Source organism: Neomonachus schauinslandi, chromosome 2 (genome assembly GCF_002201575.2).
Source record: "Neomonachus schauinslandi chromosome 2, ASM220157v2, whole genome shotgun sequence".
Taxonomy (NCBI): domain Eukaryota; kingdom Metazoa; phylum Chordata; class Mammalia; order Carnivora; family Phocidae; genus Neomonachus; species Neomonachus schauinslandi.
In genome coordinates this window covers 167,512,225-167,538,746 of record NC_058404.1, presented here as the reverse complement: position 1 = coordinate 167,538,746, position 26,522 = coordinate 167,512,225, and positions in this window count along the sequence as shown.

Here is a 26,522-nt window from a genome sequence, read left to right as displayed (position 1 = left end):
TTGCACTCAACAAGGCAAAATTAACAATGTCTTGCATCTAAAAAAAATTATCAAGCATGGAAAGAAGCAGGAAAATATGACTCATAATGAGGAGAATAATTGGTCAATCCAAACCAACTCAGAACTGAAAGAAATGTTAGAATTATCAGGAATGCATCATAACACAGTTATTATAACTATATTCCACACATTCAAAAACCCAGGAGAATGATTAAATATCCTAAGTAGAGACATGGAAGATATTTTTTAAAAAGAGCCAAATAGAGATGGAAACTATATAAAACTGATATGAAAAGTGCACTGGATAGGATAAAAGAAGGATAAGATATTGCAAAAATTAAGTTAGTTAACTTGACATCATAGCAATAGAAACTACCAAAATTGAAATACAGGGGGGGAAAAAAGACTTAAAACAATAAACAGAGCATCAGGAAGCTATGGTATAACTCTGCATAACTTAATCTACAGGGAATTTGAGTCTCCAAAAGAGGGAAAGAAAATTATAAAAATGTTTGTTGAAATAATAGCCTCAAATTTTATCAGAGTCAACAGGCTCCAAATATAAGAAACATGAAAAGAAAAATGAAATATACCAAGGCACATTCTAATCAATTGCTTAAAACCAATCACAAAGAAAAATAATCTGAAGAACAACCAAGAAAAAAAATTGTTACATATAGGAAAGCAAAGATGACAAAAGATTTCTCATGATAAACAATGTAGGACAGAAGAGAGAAAAACATCCTTAGAGTATTAAATACAAACAAAAGGAATCAAATGATAATTCTACATCCAGAGAAAATATTCTTAAAAATGAAGGTGAAATCAAGACTTTTTCAGACATACAAGAATTGAAATAATTCATCTCCAGCAGAGGACATTACAAGAAATTTTTTTTTAGAGATTTATTTATTCATTTTAGAGAGAGAAAGAGTGTGTGTGAGCACATTGGGGGGAGGAGAAGACAGGGAGGGAGAAAGAGAATCATAAGCAGACTCCCTGCTGAACGCAGACCCAGATGCAGGGTTTGATTTCACAACTCTGAGATCATGACCTGAGCCAAAATAGAGTCAAAGGCTTAACTGACTGAGCCACCCAGGCGCCCTTAAAAGAAATCTTAAAATAAGTACTTAATGCAGAAGAAATATGGTAGCAGATAGAAATCTGGAACTACACCAGGCAATGAAGAGCACTTGAAATGTTAAGTATGTGAGTAAACATATATATTTTTTTCTTTCCAAAAAGCTCTTTAAAGAATTCACTATTTAATAACAGGAAATAACAATAGAATCTGAGGTTTATAATATACACAAAAATATCATAATTGCTAGAATGAGAAAAATGATAGTATACTATTAGAAATTTGTAGATGTTAATTGAAGTGATATGGTATACAAGGAAAATAGATTATAAGTTAAACGTATATACTTTAAACCCTTAAGTAACCACTGGAATCATAAAAATATAATCTAAAAGAAGGATGAAAAAGAAGAAAAAGAAAAATGAACAGAAAAGACAAATATAAAACAAGTACTGAAGTGTTAAATTTAAATCTGACAATCTGACAGTATCAAAATATCAATAACCACACTAAAAGTAAATAAACTAAACATACCAATTATGTTTGTCAGACTGAATAAAAAAAGGCAAGAATTGGGCACCTGGGTGGCTCTGTAGGTTAAACAGCCAACTCTTGGTTTTGGCTCAGGTCATGCCCAGAGGGGTGAGATAGAGACCCTGTCTGGCTCCATGATCAGCGGGAAGTCTGTTCCAGGATTCTGTGTCTCCCTCTGTCCCTCCACTGCCCCTCTCAAATAAATAAATCTTTAAAAAAAAAAAAAGGCAAGACTCAACCATATGCTGCCTTAAAAAAATCATGTCAAAAATAAAGACACAAATCAATTAAAAGGGAAAGGATGGAAAAAGATAAATTATGCTAATACTAATTTTTAAAAAAGCTGAAGTGGTTACATTAATATCAGACAAAGTAGATTTCAGGGCAAAGAATATAACAGCATAAACAAGGTCATTTCATATTAATAAAGCAGGAATTAATCAAGGTATTATAAACCTACCCATTTCTGTACCTAATATCCTTATAACATTTTTTTTTGCATGCGCACACTCACACAAACAATTCAAGAGAAATAAAGGGTATGAACATCACTATCAACCAAGTCAACCTAATTTACACGTATAGAATATTTCATCCAACAAGAGCAGTATGACACTATTTTCAAGTGTACACAGAACAGCCAGAATAATAAGGGGGGGAAAATAAAGGAGGGGAGAAGGGAGGGGGGAAAGGATGGGAGGGGAGAAAGGAAGGGAGGGAGAGAGGAAGGAAGGAAGGAAGGAAGGAAGGAAGGAAGGAAGGAAGGAGGAAAGGAAAGAGAGAAGGAAGGAGGCGAAATTTTTCTTTGGTTTTCTTTCTCAAATTTGAATTTCACACTTGAAATACCTAGTTGACATTTTAAGTTGTATAATCTCATATCTAATTTCAATCCTAGTAAAAGTAACTTTCTAAGTCTCTCTCTACACATAAACTTATACCTACACACACCTTTTCTACTTCAAGCCTGATCTTCAATTTCTTCCCCCTATGGATTCTGCTTCTCCTAGCCACCCATCCTCCAATTTTCCCAGCTTCACAGTCAGATTCCTTTCTACTTTTCATTTCATATTAATTTATGCAAGTTCTGTTAGTTTGTAGTTTTCATTACTTCTGATCCTTCTCTCGTATCTCCTCATAATGACATTGTCTAACTCAGATTGCTTGTCATCCCTGAATATTGCTCATAAAGGCAATGGTTTCTCTGTTTCCGATCATGTGCTTCCAATCTGCTTTGTTCCATTTATTCTCCCAGCCTCCGATTTGAAAACCTGTCATATCTGCTCCTTTCCATCAGGATCCTTAGCTGGATTTCCAGGTCCTCTACAATTTATCCTAATTTACTTTTCCAAAACTGCCTCTCAATACTTACTATCATAATCCCTCTATTTCAGCCAGACTGCTTTTCTCATTATTCAATATCCCTTCTTAGATCTCCCCTCTAAACCTGAACTCATACCATTTCCCCACCTTTATTCTCCTTCAGTCATGTAATTTCATTCACTTCTCACTTTCAATCACAGCAGCATAGACAACTTAAGAAGTGGCATTAAAATGAAATTCAAGTCTTCAGCCACTTTCAAATCATGATCAAGTAGCCCTTCCTAGATGACGATTTTAAATGAAAAATATTCTTTTTGTTTAGGATTTTTTTTTTTTTTTTGGTCCCCAAGAAGATTTTATCTGAGTCAAATTGGTTTCTGCTTTTTATTGGTAATAAAGTCCACATAGATGCTACCTGATTAAGAGTCAGAGATAATATAATTTTGTAGGAAGATCCAGAATTCAAATGATATTCAATTTTTACACTAGATGTTATATGCTACTTATCAGAATAAGGTATAGAGTGGCTGATAATAACTGAAGATGGAGTTTAAAATTTTAATGAGGTATATTCTATAGATTATATTCATTCAGCTATTTCAGCATGAGAAAAAGTTGCATATTTGGGGATGATTATTAAAATGCAAGTTTCTTTTATTCATTCAGTAGGTTAAAGAAATCTCTGCTCATCCACAATTAAAAATAATCTTTTGCATAGATCTCACTTTCTTCAAAGGCATAAATTCCTACTGATGCTTCTGTACTTTGGAGGACGTAACTATGTGATGTGATCCATTAGAAAACATGAGACCTGTTTCCCTCCACTACCCAGCCGTCCCCACCGTGCTGCACCATCCATTTCCGGAGGCCTTCCCGGCCGCAGGGGTTGCGGATGAGGTTGCGTCCGATTGGGCGGCGCTCTCAGAGGCGGCCCCGGAGGCTGGGCCTGCAGTTGCGGGCTGGGGGCAGGCAGCTGTGGGCGAGTGGCGGCAGGACGCCGTGGTCCCGGGCCAGGATGAGCAGCCACAGGGCCTGGAAGTCCACCAGGGCGCTCCAGGCCTGGCACACCGGGCGGCAGCAGCCCAGCAGGGTGCGCGGGGGCACGTGGCTCAGCACCACCAGGAGCCGCTCCGGTGGCAGTTGGCTCAGGTCCAGCGCCTCCTCGGGTTCGGGCTCCGGCGTGGGGACCCGGGCAGGCCGGCCCCGGGAGGCCGAGGCGCCCATGGTCCCCGCCGACCCCCCGCCAGCCTGCGACAGGTTCGGCGGTGACTGCGGGAGAGTAAGGTCAAGGTGTCCCAAAAAGCAGGTGTTGGACCTGGAGGAGGAAGGTTTGTGGCCAGAGCTGCTAGATAGTGACAAGATTGAGATTTGTGTCTCTGGTGGGGAGCCCGACACGACAGTGGCTGTATGTACTGACTCGTTGTCCAACTTCTAGATGCCAGCCAGACTGTCCTGGATAAATTCTCTGCTATGCCCGTTCCGTCCAACAGTGGAACAACAATGTCTGCTTTCAGATCACCCACGTGTTCTCCAACATCAAGATGGGTATCCGCTTTGTGTCTTTCGAACACTGGGGCCAGGACACGCAGTTCTGGGCTGGTCACTATGGAGCCCGTGTGACCAACTCCAGGGTGGTCCTGCGGGCCTGGTTGTCTTAGTCGAGGGCTGTCCTTGCACAACAACCTGACTGGTGCCTTCCAGGACTGGGGACCAAGGGCCAGGACTTCTCATTAACCAAGGGCACGTACCTCCCTGGCATCCTGGGTACTCCAGGATCCCTTCCAGGGTTCTGCCAGGCCCCCTCTTCAGGTTCTAGAAACTACTAGAAGAAAGTTCTTATGTCAAAGTTACCTACTGCTGTTATAGGGCAGTCCTCCCTCCAGAGGCCCTCTGATTCAGCCCCAGTCCCATCTGGCCTGTCTCCTCTCCTTTCTGCTTTCGGGGAGCTTTATCAGTCCCTTTAGAGAAGGCCGCTCATCTCTGAAGTAGAACCTCGTCCTTATGGCCAAGAAAATCCCAGCCACCTTGGGTGGCAAACTGAACAAACCCCTGCAGCTTCAAGGCTCGGACCAGGTCTCACAGCTGAAAGTCAGCCAGCTCAAAAAATAGAGACCCTCAAGGACCCCTGTGATTGTATGGTGTATAAAATTATTTTTTATTTCGAAATTTTCCGCAAACATCAAGAGAATAATATATCAGCAACAACTATCTGCCGATCATATGTAATTGATTTATTATTTTGCCAAAAAAAAAAAAGAAAGAAAGAAAAAGAAAACATTAGAAACTGGCTTTAAAAACAGGACCAATTCACTTACCATCAAAGTAAACCCTTTCCTGACAATTTTGACAATTCCAAGGTCTGTTCCTGTCTAGAGAGCAATGAGATATGTAGGAAATTTAGGCAAATTCCTTAAAGTTTATATTTATTGCACAAGGTTAGAATTAACATTAGTGTTAGGATTGGTTCAGTATGCATTGAATGGGGAAAAGAGAAAATGAAGATCTTTTAATAACAAAGGACATATAGTAATTACTATTATTTTTCAAAATATTTCCTGTGTGGGGATTTATAGTTCCTTATGCCATTAAATTTTGGCTTGATTATGTGACTTGAGATGCACCCCTCCTTCGTGGGAAGATGATAGTTCCTGTCTTGTTGAATTTAGGAGAGGCTCTATGATTTGCACTGGCCAATAAAATATTGCTAAGTAGTAAGTAATATGTATCACTTTTAAGAAAGCTTTAGGAGATTATGATTCACCATCTCACTCTTTTGCTTCTGGCATGAGACTCCTAGATGGGAGCAGTTTCATCGACATTGGGCTGGGATGCAGACAATATGGGGAAGAGCTGAAACAGACCCTCAATACAAACATGTTTTGTAAAATACTAAGATTTTGTGGTTGTTAATTACCACAACATAACCTAGTCTACTCTGACTAATGCAATGTATCTTCTTCTTTGGACACTTTTTTTTTTTTTAACTAAAATGTACTGTTTAGTCAGTGGGAGTTGCATCAATTTACATTTTGTGCAGATGCAAAAGTTAAGTGGTTCTACATTTCTGATTTTATTCCAGTAATACTTGGTAAAAGCTTTATTTAATTTTCCAAGAGGTAATATGCATATGTAAGTATAAAATGGTGCACACTGAAAACTCCCCTCCCTTTCTGCTTGCTCCTCTGTCTATCCCTCCCCCTCCCACCCTGAAACGGAAACCACTGTTACAGATTCTTATGTATCTTTTCAGTTTCTTTATAGCCAAAGAAACATAGATACAGATCCTGATTTTCTCTCAGGGTACACAAAAGGTGGTAAATTATGCAGGTGGTTCTGCACATGATTTTTCACTTAGAATATATCTTGGAGGATGGCTCTTATCAGTGTACAGGTAGCTTACTTGCTGGTTTTTATCCACATATCATTCATTAGATGGATGTATCATAATTCATTTAAACCCTTTGCTTTTGATGGTGTTTTGGGTGGTTCGATTCTTTGGCTATTACAAACAACGCTGCAACAAAGAAACTTGTATTTATGTCATTTTGCATACATACAACCACATATGTAGACTAAATTCCCAGAAAAAGAATTGCCTGGTCAAAAACATGTGTGTTTGAAATTTTAATAGGTATTCCTACATTTCTGATCACAGAGATTAATGTAATTTATGCTCCCACCAGCAATATATTGACGTCTTTGATTCCCTCACTGCCTTGACGAAAGTATATTACCAAATTTAGGAATATTTACAAATCTGGTAAGTGAATAATGGCATCTCAGCATAGCTTCAATTTACATCATTCTTATCAGAAGTAACGTTGCTTATGACTCCCCACAATGTAGTAAACCCTCTGTTTGTTGGTGCCCGGGATACACGCTAAGCAAGTCAGCCCTGAATCAAGCTCTGTTCCAATTCAATTTCTCCTTTCTTTCACTTGTTGCTATTATTCTAAATTCCGCTCTCTGGTTCTAATTTCTAATATCTATTTCTACATTTTTCTTCCTTTGGCTTAATGCTTTGTTGACAAACTAGAATATAAATGTCCTTACAGGAGGGTACTTAACAACAAATCAGTTTTGTACAAAATAAATCAATCCATTGGTATCTTTTTAAATAAGATTCTAAATGTGAAAAGCCAGGAGTATCAGGCTTGCATCTGGAGAGAAGATGGAAAGAAGAACATAGAAAAGATGCTTGAGAGCACCAAGACAAACCTCTGCCCAAGGAAAATTATTAATAAGACTGCCTCTATTTTATATTCAACTGACTTCATACCTAAAGATCTTGATTTGAAATCTCTCTTTGTCTGTCTCCTCTTCCTTTCTAACCCACTCCACATTGTACTTCACCCAAAACTAGGAAAAAGAGACAATTGACTGAGGAGCTTAGTTGGCCGTAGTCTTTCCTGGGCAGCAAATTTAGTCTAAGAACGGGAGAAAATGAAACAGTGTTTATAATCTGCAAGTTTGTAACTGATTTTTTTTTCTTTATTGCAAACTGTATCATGGTTATTATCATGCAATCAAAGTTCCTGGTTTCATATTTATTTATCAGTAATTCCTGGCTGTGAACCTTACAATATATAGCAAACTGGTTCTTTCTCTTCTGCCAGATTAGCTGTTCATCAAACTAAATTATGAACAAGTGGAATTTTCTTTAAAAAACACATTGTTACATTTTCTGCATAGCTGTTACACAGTCAATATTTAGGTAGTTGAAACCTCCCATGAGCAGCGTTCTGACTTTTTCAGACCTTTTCTGATCTTTACAAGTATTTCACAATTTGATTTCTCTAGTGGTTTTTCCAGATCAATAGGAAACTAGAAGCACCTTGTTCTCTTTCTCAATGTTAAATTTTATCTAGATCGTAAAGATTATCTGTCAGTCAAGATGTTATGCATTCATCCATCTGGCAATTCACGGCTTTCACCACAGACCTGGCCAAAATGTCAAAATCTCTGTGTCAGGGAATATAACACTCATTTTTAAGACGTACAAAAATTTTAATGTCAATATTCATTCATTTATTACATAAAAATATAAATCCATCTTTAAGTCAGAAATACGTGAGTTTTTGAAACCCCTAAGTACCCTCAACAGCATGGGTCAGGTGCATGTTGGGCGCTTTAACAGAGGTATGGTAAATGAAGGGGGAAAACAGTGATGTTGCATGCATTTAATCCCATTCCTTCCCTGGCTCCTGGCACACACTTTGAGAAGTCAGTGTAGAGAAATATTTTCCTCTGCAGGTTAGCCCATCTTCCTGTTCCCTTTCTAATTTTGAAATGGCCATGATTGCTCTCAACACAGCCTTTCCTTCTAAAGGAGTCTTGTGTGTTTTTGATGTAGTTTGCATTTTCATCCTCAAGAAAAGAGCAATTTCCTTATCACCACCTGAGATGGCAAAAGGAGAGAATGAGAATCCCCTCCCAGCCTGGGATTCCTTTATATCTCCACAGCATGATGTTTGATTCTTTCATATGCGCTTATCATATATTCCTATAATAGATACATACGTTCTTGACTTAACACCCTTAGGTGTGAGCTCTTGAAGAAAAGGTTTGGTTATTTCCCCTAGAATTCTGTAGCTGTTGCTTTCTAACGTGTAAGCAATGAACAAGTCTGTGTTTATTTTTATTAAATAGTTAACATGTCTCTAGGTTTGACTGCCACCGCCTTGTTTCATTTTCCCAGACTATCGGTTTACAACTGAGTAGCAAGCAACATACAGATGCATTTATAAATTTATATCTATATTCACATTTCACTCATTATTTAAGAATTATTCACTATCAGATTCTTATATTTGCCTGTAACTTAATATTAGCTTTTAAGATAGATATTTTGTTTTATAATACATAACATTTATTTTAATAGGACATGTATAATATTTATAAATAGACAATTACACATGTATTTGAGGTGTGTACTCAGATTTTTTTTACTGAAATGGTTACAGAATCATAAAATATTTGGAAACTCTTGTTCTAGAATATAATACATGATAAGGGTGAGGGGTTGAACTTCTAAAAAGATGATAATATGTTTGGATTGTTTAATCTACTTCCTTTTTTTTTTGGTGGAACAATAAAAGGTAAAAGGCTTGAATCTAAATTTCAGAAGGAAAAGGAATACTATTGTCTTTCAACTGCAAGTAATTTTATCCTCTTTCCCTACTGCCACCCTCTCTTTTTCCCATTAAGGAATTACAAATGAAGAAGAAATGGTGAAATGACATTTAACATACAGGCAGGAATCCTAACAAGAAAGTCTACTCAAGCTCCTAAGCGTAGCCCTGAAGCAGAAGGAACTCAGCAGAGACAAAGTCAAATTGTGTAAAAATCTGGATTTGTATTCTGTGTAGTCATTATATGGCTTTGAGAAAATCATTGACAGTCTCTGAGCTTCTCTTCCCTAACCTGAAAGTGAAGAAGAGAAATATATTCTATAGACACAGCAGGATTATTTGGTGATTAAATGGAAATTAAAATATAAGGCAGTAAGGAAAATAAGTTTTTTTAAATAATACTTTGTCATAATATTTGGAATTAGCATAAAAAAATACCCGAGAATGAAGAGGTAGTATCATGTGAATGAACCCGACAAAGCAAAACAAAAGATTTTCTAGCACTCTTTAGATAAATTCCCAGTTTTATTTATTTGCAAACCTCTTCTGTTTTAAATTGTTTTTCAGAATAATACTAATCTCAATAAAATTTAAAATATTCTATAAATATTTTATTCTATAAATATTCTATAAATAAAAAGTTCTCCCTTAGTTTTAATTATATTTAATTGAAAATATATCATTGCACTGTGTATAATGGTAAGATGTTGAGGCTTCTGGTTTGCTAGCTGAATTTGAGTGAGACAAACCATAGTCAAAGACAGCAAAATTTATACATAATGCCAGGCTCTAAATTTAAAGAATGGAAGCAATTATACACTGGCAAATCTATTTTGTAAGAATATTTATACCATTTTATATTTTTAATAGACTTTTTTTGAGCAATTTTACATTCACACAAAAATTGAGCAGAAAGTTAGAGATTTCCCATATACTGCCTATTCCTACCCATGCATAGCCTCACTCCTTATGCACATCCTATACCAGAGTGGTACATTTGATACAATCAATGAACCCACATTGGCTCATCATTAGCACCCAAGAACACAATTCACACTAAGTTTACTCTTGCTGTTGTACATTCTATGGATTTACAAAAGTATGATGGCATATATCCACCATTGTAGTATAATATAGAATAGTTTCACTGCCTTAAAAATCTCCTGTATTCTGACTATCCATCAATTCTTCCCCTTCACCCGTGGTAACTATTGGGTCTTTTACTCTCTCCATAGTTTTGCCTTTTCCAGAATGTCTTTGAGTTAGAATTATGTAGTATGTAGCCTTTTCAGATAGACTTCTTTCACTTAGTAATATGCATTACTAAGTTTAAGAAATATGCATTACTAGAATTTAAGTTTCTTCCATGCCTTTGAATAGACATTTTTCCAAAGAATACATAAAGATGACCATAACAGACACATGAAAAGATGATCAACATCACTCATTTCATTAGGGAAATACAAATCAAAACCACAATGAGCTATTACCTCACATCTGTCAGAATGGATAAAATTAATAATACAGGAAACAACAGGTATTGGGGAGGAGGTGGAGAAAGGTGAACCCTCTTACACTGTTGGTGGGAATGCAAACTGGTGTAGGCACTCTGGAAAACATTACAGAGGTTCCTCAAAAAGTTAAAAATAGAACTACCCTACAATCCAACATTTGCACTATTCAGTATTTACCAAAGGATACAAAAATACTGATTTGAAGGGATACATGGACCCCAATGTTTATAGCAGCATTATCAACAATAGCCAAACTATGGAAAAAGACCAAATGTCTACTGACTGATGAATAGATAAAGAATAAGTGGTGTATGTATACACACACACACACACACACACACACACTGGAATATTACTCAGCCATAAAAAAGAATGAAATCTTGCCATTTGCAGTAATGTGAATGGAGCTAAAGGGTATTATGCTAAGTGAAATAAGTCAGAAAAAGGCAAATACCATATGATTTCAATCATATGTGGAATTTAAGAAACAAAACAAATGAACATGGGGGGGAAAAAGAGGCAAACCAAGAAACAGACTCCCAACTGTAGAGACCAAACTGTTTGTTGATGGACAAGAGGTGGGGGTGGGGAATGGGTTAAATGGGTGATGGGTATTGAGGAGGGCATTTGTGATGAGCACTGATTATTGTTATGTAAGTGATGAATCGCTGGATTCTACACCTGACACTAATATTATACTCTATGTTAACTAACCGGAATTTAAATAAAAATTTGGAGGGAAAAAAGTGTCCTCCATGTCTTTCATGGCTTCATACCTCATTTCTTTTTCATACTGAATGATATTCCATAATCTGGTTGTACCACAGTTTATCTCTTCACCTACTGAAGGACATCTTGGTTGCTTCCATGTTTTAGCAATAATGAATAAAGCTGCTATAAACATCTGTTTGTGGGTTGTTGTGTGGACATAAGTTTTCAACTCCTTTGGTTTTAAATACCAAGGGATGAGATTGTGGGATCATATAGTAAGAATATGTTTACTTTTATAAGAAGCTACCAAATTGTCTTCTAAAGTGGCTGTACCATTTTGCATTCCAACCAGCAATGAATTTGAGTTCTTGTTTTTTCAAATCCTTGCCAGTATTTGGTGAGGTCCGTGTTTTGAGTTTGGGCTATCCTAATACATATCTCATTGTTGTTTTAATTTGCATTTCTCTGATGATATACAATATGGAGCACCTTTTCATATGCTTATTTGTCATCTGTTATCTTATTTGGTGAGCTGTCCCTTCTGATCTATGGTCTATTATTTAATTGAGTTGTTTATTTTATTGAGTTTTAAATGTTCTTTATATACTTTGGATAAGAGTCCTTAAGCAGATATGTCTTTTGCAAATATTTTCTCCCAATGTGTGACTTGTCTTTTCATTCTATTGACAATGTCTTTGTAGAGCAGAAGTTTTTAATTTTAGTGAAGTCCATCTTATTAATTATTTCTTTCATGGATCCTGACTTGGTGTTTTATCTAAAAAGTCATTGCCAAACCCAAGGTCCTCTAGATTTTCTATGTTATCTTCTAGGAGTTTTAAAGTTTTGTGTTTTTACAATTAGGTTTATCTATGATACATTTTGAGCTAATTTTTGTGAGAGGTATAAAAACTGTGTCTAGATTTAGGTTTTTTTGCAGGTAGAAATCCATTGTTCCAGCACCATTTGTTCAAAAACTATGTTTTCTTCATTGTATTCCATTTGTTCCTTTGTCTAAGATCAGTTGACTGTATTTACATAGGTGTTTTAGATCATTTAATTTTTATTATAAATAATCAGCTCACTTAAAGTCTTTCCTTGGATTTCTTATCTGATTCTCTTAATTATAAATGAGAATGTTTAGGCCTAGAGACTTTCTAGAATTCATTTACCATGGCTAAGACAGGAATCAATGTTTTTTGACTTCCAGCCCTGCCCATTTTTTAATCAGAATTCTGTTGTTAAAAAATTTATTTTTATTTTGATGACATGGTGCTATCATTTATTTATATTTTAGAAATTAAATTTCAATTTATTTATTTATTTATTTATTTATTTATTTTTTAAGATTTTATTTATTTGTGAGAGAGACAATGAGAGACAGAGAGCATGAGAGGGAGGAAGGTCAGAGGGAGAAGCAGACTCCCTGCCGAGCAGGGAGCCCGATGCGGGACTCGATCCCAGGACTCCAGGATCATGACCTGAGCCGAAGGCAGTCGCTTAACCAACTGAGCCACCCAGGCGCCCCTAAATTTCAATTTATATTAACAATATAATGATACATTACTTTGGCTAGTGAGTAAATATTTCAAGAGTGTCAATCAGGTTGTTGTGAGGGACTTCAAAGTTTCTAACGTAATTAATTCCATAAGGTCTCTGATAAAGGCATGGGGGGAAGGGGACACAAGCCTCATTGAAAGATGCCATAGTCTGGTTTGATCCTTTGTAGTTGCTGTCCTTGTGGCTTCTGCTTGTCTCTGATTGAGATATATGGATTTCAACTCTTTACCTAATCTTATATTTGAACAACAACTGTTCTTTCTTCTCTTCCTTTATTGTTAGATTACTAATCATCCTCAAAGCAACCAAAGCCTCCAGTTGAATAAGAAGTCATATAGAAGGAAATAATTAAAAGAAAGTTACAAGTATACATTTCAAAAAAAATACATCCTTCTTATACTGATCATTCTCCTTTTAAGTACTTTTACTATGGAACTTGGCTTCATCTCAATCGCTTCCACCTATGAAATCTAAATATCCCAGTTTCTGGCAGTGTCTTTGGATTTAAAATAAGTCTCATACATACAGCCTATGTTTTGTTTGTACTCTGCCTGATAAACTGTCTTTTAATTGGAATGTTCGGTATATTTGCATTCAGTAAAATTATTGATATGGTCTGTCTACCATATTCCTCTTTGCTTTCTTTTTGTACTATTGCTTCTTTGTTCATCTGTTTTCCCTTTCCTGCTAAAAACAGTGCATGGCACATAGTTGGCATTCAACTCTTGTCCATTCCTATTTCCAAACAATCATTAATTCCTTCAGATATAACTCATTAACCCTTTAAAATTTACACAACTTCTCTCACCTGTTATTACTACTTCCTTTGTTCAGATGATTTTCGGCTCATATCTGGTTAAACAGTTGACATTTGATTTCATGCGCCAGTTTTCACCTAAATTTACCATATTACTAGTAGAATGCTCTTTCTAAAATGCCAGTTTGAATATGGCGTATTCCTATAGGATCATCCAATGGCATTTTTGCTATACCAGTTTTGGAAAAAAACTGAATGACTTAGGTAGAGCTACAAAGCTTCTCTCCCTTCTATAACCTCACCACATTCTCTGCAACGAATACACTGAACTACATGATGCTCTTCAAACGCATTATGTTATTTTTCTGCTTGAAGTCTGAGAATGTTTTCATTTTCCTTGTAAGACAACAAACAAATAAACAAACACACAGTTCATGTAACCTTCACTAAATCAGCCTCCAAAACAGAGCTAATCACTCAATTCTTTGCTTCAAACACTTCCCGTCCAAAGATACCTATTTTAACATGCCATGTTGAATCACAATGGTTTGTCTGTTCCTTTTGTAAACAGTGGAATCCTTCAGGGCTTGGAAATTAATTTTAAATGTATAATTCTTGAAACATAATAAGCATTGTATAAATGTTAGTTGTTGTTATTTCCTGTCTATAACAAAAGAACAGTGCTTAGTAGATAGGAGGGACTCATTAACATGTTGAACAAATGTTTCTATGCATGCATGAGTCAGTAAAGAGTGAATAAGCTAAAATATGAAAATATGCACTAAGAGAGAAAACTACACCAGATGCTAACAAATATTTCAATTCATCTTTTAGAATCTCAGAGGTAATAGCAATGTGAGCATGCACTCATGAGGATATTGCTTATTTTTCAGTTTATATTGAAAATATCTTTGCTTAACCAGTATCTGGAGTTGGAAGGCACCATAGAGCTCATGGCAGATTTTGGAGAAATTGTGGTAGTCATATTGACACAGCACTGAAGACTCTTGGGAATAGCTGTCAGTTAAATATAAATAAGTGTAGAAGGGGAAAAGTAAATTTTCTTCTAAGTTCTCATTTGAGACCCCTATAACAAAAGACAGATTAACAAGAGAAAAACAGTTTATTTACATGCATACTTATGTACACATGAGAGATGCCCATGGAAAAATGAGTAAGTCAAAGGTTTGGTTAAAACTTGAGTTTATACGGTATCTTAGCTTAGGGACAATACATTTTTAGAGAAGTCACAAGACAAAGGAAAAGCCCTTGAGTTTCTAGGGGCAGCAAATTGTGGGAATGCAAATATATGGGAAACTAATGGTAGATAAAGACAAGTTAGTAACATTTCTTCGGTAGATTTTCCTGGTGCCCTTTCAGGGTGATAGGGATTTCAAGTTTTCTCTGGTGATTAACTTTTGTTCTTCCTGGTAGAGAGGGGAGCAGGGACATCTTTGAAAATTTATGTCCTGCTTTTAGGGAAATAGGAGGAAGGTGGGGGAGCTTTCCTTGTATCTGCTTCTTCTCAATAGCCTTCAGCTCAAAATAATTATTAGGCCTAATTAGCATATTTGGCAGTTACACATTCCGCCACTCTTTAAAAAAAATACATGACTCAACTGAATGTAGTAAAGAAATTTTTTATTAACTAAACAGAAATAAAAATAACTTCAAATTTCTTTAGTGCATCCATTCATACACACACATACAATTTTCTTCATGATAGAGTTTTTAGGCTTTTTTTTGCTGACTTATTTTTGAACTTTGCAAATCCATGAACAGATAGAATTACATTCTGTATTTCAGAACTCACTTGTTGAATGTGAGCCCAATTTACAGTTTATAAGCTAGAGTAGAAAACCTCCCTCTAAGGGATCAGAATTTTTTCACTAAATAGAGGTATTTCACTTTTTTGACTTTACATAGGTCTGTTTTATTCTACGGTGGCCATAGTTTACATGTCTATGTTTATGATTTTTCAGTGTAGGTCAGTACATACCAAACTCAACTTCTCTTCCTCATCTTTGTCTTTAATTATTAATTTATCTAAAATTGGCTTGAATAGTAGTTTCCTATTTTTCAGGGCAAAATCTTCATTAACAATCAAAGTTGTAGGCACTTTTTCTCCTGAAATTTCAAAAGAATCATATTTTCTTTTAAATCCAGAGTTAAAAAGGAAGACATTATAAAGGAAAATGTTGATGCTGAGGTACAAATCCCAAACTAATGGAAAAATGGAAGGAGCTGGACTCTGAAGACTCCCTTGAAAAGGAGTATAAATCCCACCTCTGATATCTGCCACTCAATAGCTGTGTTAAGTAGGGACAATAACAACACCTTTCTGAGTCTTAGTTTCCTTATTTTGAAAATGAGGATAATGGTTCAAATTTGTTAAGACTACATATTTCATCAAGGGAAAACTGAGACTATTAGCCTAGAACCTCCATGGGAGCAGAGATCATGCTTCTTTCACTAATTGATAGAGTCCAACACTCAGCAGATAAATGGAGCTTAATAAATATTTATTTAATAAATAATAAATGTGGAGAGTAGTCCTGAAGATTGATATGTTAATTAATTGGCACATTTGTAGGCACTTAATATTAGCACATATTTCCCTCTTACCAATTTGAGTTGGTCTTTTCAAGTTTTTCACTTTCACAATTTTGTTATAAACATTTTATCATTTTGTTGAAGGTGGTGGTATCTTGCTGAAATTGTTAGCATTTTTTGGACAATACTAATTATCTTTATGGATAAGCATATTATATTTGTTATACTTAAAATTTATTTTACAGTTGTGTATTGTCACTGGATCTTAAATAATACAAAATTCAATAGGAAAAGTAAAATGCATTAAGAATAGAAGAGGAGATTTTCATGGATTTTCTTTAAAATAACTGTGCAGTGGTCCAACATAAAGCTGCTTTTATTATCTAGCTATGTCTGGAGCCCATGGGAAACGCTACAAGTCTCCAGGCAGACTATGGCTCCATGTAAACGAGGAAAAGAAAATTAAAAGTGTGAGACCTTTCCCACCCTGTGAACAGCTCTGTTTAAAGAAAAAATAAATGGCTTTCCTTACTTGTATGTCACAGAGAAACAGGTTTAAATCACTAGAGCTGGGTAATGTGAGACATGTTTAGAAATTCATAAGAAAAAAGCTTTCAGTGGTAAGTAGAGCATCTGATTGACACAGATGTCCTTCTAAAGTGTCTAAATGCTTCATTTGCCATAAAGTATAGCTCAGATCTCTCAAAAGTTTCAAAAAACAGATGAGAACTTGCCTTGACATCAGTCCTTGAGAATTAGTTTTAGATTCAGTTCCTTTGTTAAACATTGCTATTTGCCCTCATTTTTTATTTTTCCCTTCAAAGGTGTAACTTATTTAAATTTGGAGAGAATGAACGTACATTATAATATTCCAAGATAGAAAAGATTAAAAACAGTTATTGAACCAATCTCCAACAGTTTCTTAAATGGACTCCACAATAATAACTACATAAACTTCTCTAAAGAAGTTTCTTTAAACCTGGTATCCAATCAAATTCACTATTTGTCAAGGAAAACAGCATCATTGGATACTCAGGTTTAAAGAAAGATCACACCTCTACTTTGGATCCTTTTAAATGTCAATGATTACTAAATTTTTCTATATGTAGCCATCCAGAACAAACCTAACATTTTTGCATAGTACAGAGACACACTCATTTCATAATGCAAAGTAATGCCTTCATTTTTAGTCTACATTATTTTACCAGTTTTTCCACTTGATCTCAGATGATATATAATAGAAATATTACATTCTAGGATTGTCTATAGTGCACAGATAAGTTACAAAAACAGTATCTATAAAAAAAAAAACCTCTCCAATTAATTGGTGCACTTTTAAAAGAAGATGATTCCATTAATTGAACTTTCCAATTTACATAATTTGTGATAAATGGAAGAAAATGTGTATTGACCATTTTTTAAGCAAAATAGTACTTATGTATGCCAGGGACTCTCCTAAACATTTTACTAATACCAATTTACTTAATTCCCATAACAACCTACAAAGCAGATACTTTTCTGTTTCTTGTTTTATGGAAAAATAAAACCTGAACATTTGAGAGTAATTTGTCCAAGATCACACAGCTAGTGTGATCAATAATACAGCTGAGATTTGGCAGGTAATCTGCCTCCTGAGTACTTTCTCTTAACCAAGCAATCTTCTAAGGTGGGTACTAGTAGTCTCATTTTACAGATGTGGAAACTGAGGTAGAGAATAAATAATTTTCTCATAAGTATAGATAAGGGCAGAGCTGGAATCCAAATCCTGTAAAAATAATACACAGAAGAACGTGTGAAATGCAAATTAGTAAGAATAAATGTAAAATAAAAATAAATGAAAACTCAGTCTTTGCTAAGTTCAATTCAAGACGAATTGAAACTGGTGATACTAAGAGTGTAGATAGAGGCATTTAGGAGTTTATGCCTAAATCCACTAATCAACAGCTCCCACCTTCCAAATAACAAAATTGAAGCTCATCTACTTTTTTTTTTTAATCTCTGTGAGTCAATGGGATTACTAAAACATGTAATTCATATTGGTGGCATTGCCTCTATTCACACTTGGTGCAGTTGCTGCTTCCAACACTTCTCTTGACTGTCCACAGACGTTTCTTTTCTCATTTTTTTTAATGCCCCCAGCCACTCCGTCCCCACGCTCTTGTTCAGCTCTGCATGCAGTAACAATGGTCCACCCTGATTTTAATTCACCTAGAAGTATTTTGTTTTCTGTGCTTCACCAATTAGAGCTACATCTCTAGATGCTCCTGTGCCCAAAGCTGTTTGAACTAGGAAAATGCCTTTTCTATCTCTTGTACTTGTGTCTCCTGGGTAGAGGACAAATGTTGGCTTCACAGCATCCATTCACAAACAAGCTTCCATTTTCTTCTAGGAAACACAATTCACTCCACTTACAGGCCATCAGGGTTCACTGTGAACTCACAGAACGAGAACAGGGCTGAACTTAAGCTAGTATTACAGAAGTGTTTGGTTTTGTGACGGAACTGTGACTCAATCAGGACAATGAAATATAAAATTTTTTGGCAGAATGTTATATGAAAGGGTCTCTTGATTTTTCTACGGGACCTCGGATTTCAGAACCAAATAAACACTCTCATTGTATTGCACATGGTGCTCAAGAATAAAAACAAGAAATTTCAAAACAGAAACAAGAATTGGAAAGAAATCTTGTCTGATGATAATTTTGGAGCCCCGAACTGAGTCATTTTTGAAGCCTACACACCACCCGATAGTTCTGGTTTAGGTATTATGTAATTGTAACAAAAAAGTTCTGAGTATCTTAATCTGTGATTCTTAGAAAGCCAGTTCTGAGGCAAATGCTCATTTGCTACACTCTCATTAGGCCTGCAACTCAGGAAAGCAAGAGTGAGGAATAAAAGAAATGACAGGAAAAGAGAGAGAGCCAACCTGAGACCCCTGGGAGTGACCGATTCTACTAACTTTGCTTCTTCTCAGAAGTTAAAATACCACATCAGCTGTATTTCAGAACAGCTCACAGTGATGATGGTATGGAGACATGGGATAGTAAATATATCCACCAATTCCTATTTTCTATTGTTCACAGTTGCAGCCCATTGAGAAATATTTCCCCACCTCCCCTCATTTCTAGGTTGAAAAATACAAGGTCCAGCCAGGGTCCCAAGGTATTCCAAGCCTTTACCCTGCAAAGACTCTCCTTTTAACCAAACTTGAGTCAGGTTCTTCCAAGCCCTTTTTCAACTAGGTCTCATTTTGGGCTTTGACCTCAAGAGCAAAAATCTTGCTAAATCAGCTGAGGGAGAATTCCCCACTCTCGGTATCTGATTGCCCTCTATACCTGATCATACTTTTTTGTCTCCATATGCCCAAGTGAATATCTGATAGCCCTGGCCCACCTTCATTCAGAATCCTATCAATTGGTTTAGCCAGAAATCCCCCTTGCCTCCTGATATTTCCTCTTAGTAATTCTGCATCCACTGACCCTCACCATGCTCCTTGGCTATAAATCTCCACTTGTTCATGCTGTTGTCAGAATTAAGCCCAGTTCAATACCGAGGTCTTATTTTCAGTCCAAAACTCAGCCTCTTTCCATTGCACAAATAATTTTAAATAGATAAAAATTCAAATATGAAAATAAACATTTACAGCAATGAGAGTAAATCACAGCAATAAAAGAACAAATACATTGAATGGTTAATTGACAGCAGACAAAAATGTAAGAACTAATCATTTAAAAAAATTAAAAAGTAAAATAAAGGGAAGTATCATTTATTAACAACGATATATAAAAACAATACAAAGCCGATTCTCATTATGTAGGTTCTATAGAGTTCCAGATTCTATAGAGTCACCATGAACTCTAAATTAATGAAAAAGAACAACTGTTCCTAGGGGAAAAATAGAGTTAGAATTCTGGAGTCTGTAATTACATTTTTGTTAACCGATCAATATATAACTTTCTTTTTTTAACTTTTGTTTAAAGATACCTTATTCAATAGATATTGCTGATTCATCAGACTCAGAGCCAACAGCAATATAACTCCTACCAAAACGAAGTTTATGTAACACACATATTTTCTCAGGAAGTTTTATCATAGATTTTAGCACTTCTAGGCTGCACTTCAACACTATGCTTAGGGGCCATCGTAAACAGCAGAATCACCAACAAAAAAGCACACAAATGTGGAAGTCATGGCATTAAATAGATCCTGAAAAGGGTGCTTGTCTTCATTCTGAGACTTAAAACAAGGCAAAGTCTTGCCTTGTTCGACCTTGGCTGGGCACATGAACATCAGACGACGAAACATTCTCACCACTCTGTGCATGTTCACAAATGACCCCAAAGCACCACGCAGATTGATTTGGGGGTAACAGATAAACATTAGCAAGCTGGCAAATTTGCAAATATGGAATCGGTAAATAATGAGGATCTACTGAAATAAAGTCTAACATTATAAATTAAAGAATTTGAAAATCAAAAATCCAGTGAATTCTAAGAAATCAAGAAATGAGGCATCAGTGAATGCTGTGCTGAGGGTGCTCTCTTGGCTTTGAATAAACAACATGGAAGCAGAGAGAAAAGGTCTTGGCTTCATTCATTCCGTTCCTTTATCTTCTGCTTCAGGAGATTGACTTGCTAAGTGTAGGGCAAGGGGCAGGCTACAGAGAAGGGGGGGCTAATTAATACACTGCAGCAACCCACTAGGCAGGCTTACTTGAGGTTTTATGTAAAGATACATGAATTGTCATCCTGAAAAAAAAATCAATGCACTGACTACCTTGTATTTATGTATACTTTAATGTGATTTTGTATTTTGAGATGTTTAACACTACTTGAGATTTCCATGTATGTTATATTCACTCTCAATTTACCTGTTTCAGGTAATAGAGACTTACTCCCTTGGGTGGTTATTTCTTCTTTTTGAGATACATGCTTTCTAAAATTGGTGAGAGATAAGTATTTGATTAGCGTCTAACAATATTTGGATACATCTGATGTATAAGTTATCCAGAGAACTATGCTGGAGTTAAGAGGTGTGACACATTCTCCACCTTAATTATTTCTTTTCTGAGTAGTTTTTTCACATTCAGGATTTTGAAGTAATCACTCCACTGTTTCTGAAGCATTCTTATTAATTGAATAAAGAACTATTGTTATTTTTTTAAGACACAGTAATGTCCTGATTTGCCTAGTTTTTACTGTTTTTCTTAATGAAAAGAAAGCACTTTCAAATTATTTTAAAGAATACTCATGACATTCTTTCCCTAATCTACAACATAACTATTTAATACAAGCTCCTAATGGGTAATTTAAAACTTTTTCTTGATTTACAGTAGCCACAAAGAACACGTTTACAATTATGCAAAGTGAAGTGCTTGATACAGTGCTTGACACGTCGCAAGAATCAATATGTGGGTTGTGATTAAGAAGTCAAGTTCAGGGGCGGCTGGGTGGCTCAGTCGTTAAGCGTCTGCCTTTGGCTCAGGTCATGATCCCAGGGTCCTGGGATCAAGCCCTGCATCGGGCTCCCTGCTCAGCGGGAAGCCTGCCTCTCCCTCTCCCACTCCCCCTGCTTGTGTTCCCTCTCTTGCTGTGTCTCTCTCGTCAAATTAAAAAAAAAAAGTCAAGTTTAATAATAAGGTAAATTATGCTAAGTGAAATAAATCAATCAGAGAAAGACAAGTATCATATGATCTCACTGATACGAGGAATTTGAGAAACAAGACAGAGGATCATAGGGGAAAGGAAGGAAAAATGAAACAAGATGAAACCAGAGAGGGAGACAAACCACAAGAGACTCTTAATCTCCAGAAACAAACTGAGGGTTCCTGGAGTGGAGGGGGGCAGGAGGGATGGGGTGACTGGGTGATGGACACTGGGGAGGGTATGTGCTATGGTGAGCTCTGTAAATTGTGTAAGACTGATGAATCACAGACCTGTACCCCTGAAACAAATAATACATTATATCTTAATAAAAAATAATAAAGTAAATTAATTTTTACTTTTTGTGAAAAAATTCAATTATTTTTGGAAAGCTCTTATTTTATGCACATCAAATTGATTAGTAAGAAAAGGGTAAAGTTAACTCTCCACATAAAAGATTTCAGAGGTTCATTCTGTTCAAGTTCATATAAGAAGAAGAAAAATTAATCAAGAGAAAGTTTTTAACAAACCAGAATTTTAAACATATTCCAATGAAAAAAGAACTCACTAAGAAATGTAGTTACAATATAATGTGTTACTATGGTGTCAATTCAGTGAGAGGTCTAAAGATAGAGAAAAATGCATTAATGAATGAATGAAATTGAATGAAGGAACAAAAAAAGCATTAAAATTGAACCTACTGAAAATCTCTTTAAAGATAGTATTTTTTTCAACCTGTCAAATTAGCCAAACTGAAGACAGTTTCTATATTTTAATAGGAAATTGGTTTGTGAGTCTCTTATGGATTTTTCCGGTTTCTCCCACCATATTGAGACTAACACTTCCCATGCGTAAACAGCGGCATCACACTCCAACCACCACCATCTTTCAGAATTAAAGTTATTTTGTTATCATATTAAAATATAATAATATTTTGGGGCACCTGGGTGGCTCAGTCAGTTAAGCATCCGACTTTTGATTTTGGCTCAGGTTATACTCTCAGGGTTGTGAGATCAAGCTCTGTGTTGGGCTCCGTGCTCAGCACAGAGTCTGCTTGAGATTCTCTCTCTCTCTCTCTCTCCCTCTGCTCTTCTACTCGCTCATGCTCTCTCTCTCTCAAATAAATAAATAAAATCCTTAAAATAATATATTGATAACTTAAGTTACTTCAAATCAAAATGTCATAAAATTAGAGTTGAAAATAACTCTATATCCTTAAGTGCTGTGATTGGTACATTTTATTTGAATACACTTGAAGTTTAGGTAGTTTGCACAGAATTTTAAAAGACTTGTCTTTGTAAAGCTTCTATTTCTAAAGACAATGCAGCAGAACTCATTGGTTTAGTTTGAGAATCACTCAATAATAAGTCATTTTTTGTTTTTTTTTTAATATTCTAAGGTTATATAAGCATATATTTTGAGGAAAACAATTTTGAAGTTATATTGATTCAGATTCATTATCATGCTTATATAAATACTTATACAAATAAATTCATGATGATACATTTATATAAATAAATTCATACTCAGAACATGATTATCTCAGACATGGCAACATCCTCAACTATTAAAGATACATTTTAATGTTCCATGCTCCCTAAGACAGAGAGGTACATTTATATATTTTAGAGAGCTTTCCAGTGAGGGTAGAAATCACAGTGATACCTGCATAATAACCAGTTAACAAGAAAACATCAAGAAAATAGAGTCTGAATTCCTGAGTAGCCTCAATGTTTACTTAGACTTAGATTAAAATAAAAGTTAAATGCTAACTTCATTTATGTGAAATTCTACATATTTTGTTAAAATGTATCATCATTTTATAAGTAAAAATAGACATTGGTTTAGGTATTTAATTTTTTCTGAAAATGTGAGACCCACATTTTTCAGAATGAGGCAGGAATTTAGCACCCAGTTCCCTAGACCCACCCCAGATAAGCCTCTTCTTTTCCTGAAGACTGGCATTACTGACATTCCAGTCCTTTTCCATCCTTCAGGGAATACTCCTGCCCCGGGATGCTGACACTCTCCCTTCACTGCCCTGCGATTAAGATCAACCCCCATGGTGCTTTGAACATTGAAGTCCACTGAAGATTCATTCAACATAACCCACAGTTCCTTAATATCTTCAGTTAATCATCTAATTACTTTACTGTTATCCTCTGTAACTATATCAAAGTCTCATTTTGAAACATACCATTTTTTGGCCATCATTTTCATCCTTCATCTCCCTGGGCTACTCTGATAAGTGCAAACACAATGACATTTATAATGAACATTAGAATCTCATATCCTCAATTCCCTTGAACCTATTGTAACCTCTATGATCCTGTACTACGTTCATTCCTTTGCAAACACTTTACAACTCTTTCCTTATCTCTCCTTTTTTTTTCTCACCTGACAAAATTCCAACCCTAGTTAAATTCAGGTTCTCACTTCTGTGTAGCCAAAAGTTGCTGTAGAAAGGTATAACAAAGTTGTTTTTTTTTTTCAAGATTTTATTTATTTATTTGAGAGAGAGAGAATGAGAGAGAGCACATGAGAGGGGGGAGGGTCAGAGGGAGAAGCAGACTCCCTGCCGAGCAGGGAGCCCGATGCGGGACTCGATCCAGGGACTCCAGGATCATGACCTGAGCCGAAGGCAGTTGCTTAACCAACTGAGCCACCCAGGTGCCCTAACAAAGTTTTGACTGAAATCACTTCAGTTATGATTGTAAATATCAAATGATCTATACTACCAGAAAATATTACTGCTTTTCTGTTAAAATTTTATTTTCCCACAATCTATGACTGTTATTTACACAATCTCATATTCTTAACTCTTCATTACTTCCTGCTTCCTTAAATCTCAGGTAATGACATTTTCTACTTTTTCATAGGAAAATATAAGTATCAGATGAGTTGACTTCTCATTAATTCCAGCAAGTCATTGATACCTGTATCACATATTCTATCTTCCCTCTTATTATAATGCAAGAAGTGTTTCTGTCTTCCTTTTTTCATTCTGGACATCATTCCTTCTTGCAAAAGCCAGCAGTCAATTCTCTGACTTTATCTTGCTCACACCCTCCTCAACATTTGACACAGATGACAATGCCTTCGTTAAAATACTTCCCCCTCTTGAATTCCAGGATATCACTTTGTGCTAGGGTTCCTTCTTTTTCTTTTTCCCCCATGGGGTTCCTTCTTGAACATGGTTTTCACTGTTGGCTTTTTGTCCTTAACAGGTCTCTAAATATTACAGCAACCAGGACACTATATTTGGCCTCTACCTCTTTTTAGCTGTGTTTTATTTTATTTCCTGCCTTCTAAATTATTTTATCCAGTTCAACAGCTTCAAATATGATTCTCCATCCTGGCCTCTCGCCCGAGCCTTGAACTGAAACATGTATACTGCAGTTACATATATGTAATTGTATACACATAATTATACTTGAAAACTCCATTTTAATACTTAATAAGCATCTCTAAATATTATGGAAACTGAAGTCTTCATCTCTTCCCGTTGAAACTATTCTCTACCTTACGTCTTCTCGGGCTCAGTAAATGATACCATCATTTATCTAGATGATTCATCCTTGAGGTTTCTACTTTTCTCACAAATATTTTTTGTATTTTTCTTAATGTATCAGCAAGTCATGCTATTTATATCTTCAAAATATATCCATTTCTCAAACTCTCAGCTACTAATTTTACAGTTCAAATCACCATCCTAACAGCTAACATAAAAATAGCCTATGGCTTAATCTCCCTGCTACCATTATTGTCTCTTCGAATGTGAGCCAGCACGATTGTTCTAAAATAGAAATCAGAGCTTGACACAGCTCCACTGAACACCCTCACAAGTCTTCTCATTGTTCCTAAAATAAGCTCCAACTCCCTAACGATGGCCGGAACTTCATCTCTGACAGCTTCTCTAACTTCATCTTCTTCCTCTCTTGCCACCAGTCGTTACACTTCAACAAATTTAGCTGTTATTTTTTGCCCCTTAATCATGAAAAGCATATTGCCATCTCAGGATCTACAAATTTGCTTCTCCTCTTTCTCAAGCTCTTTCCACAAGGCTGCCTTGATTTTCTAGTCCAGGTCTCAATTCAAATGAGACCTCCCCTTAGAGCTTTTCCTTGGCCACCAACTCTGATAGTTACTGTGAACCTCTCATTTCATCTTCTTCATGGCATTCATTAATACCTATCATTGCCCTCTGCATGTATTTGGTTGTATGTTCATTAGCTAGCTGTCTCTCATTCTATATTAAAAACACCTTGCAGGAAAATTCTTACCCTTCTTCCTGTGTTCTACCAACTGAACAGAATCTAGAACATAAAAGGTAGTCTGGATGGGCAGGTACAGAGATTCTAGCTGGAGACTATAACCATAAATCTGTATAGGTGAGGAATTTTCTCTGATAAGTTTAATCTGGGGGTAAGACAGGAAAAGGTACTTGGGTTTAACTACATTTAGTTAGATCGAGGGAGGGCTTGGATCAAGGGTCTCGGAATCAAGAGCAGCAGGTAAGAGAATTTAAGGTATCCATAAAAGAATAATGGATACGGAAAGGTCATCAATAAGTAAGTAAGGATCTTCAATAAGTAAGGAATTAAATATATATATAAATGAAGAGGGGGTGTGAAAGGATTGGCGTTGTGGTAGTAGTAACGTAGTGAGAAATCTAGAAGAAAGGTGGTTCATGGTTAAAAAGTGGAATGATTGATTCCTTTTA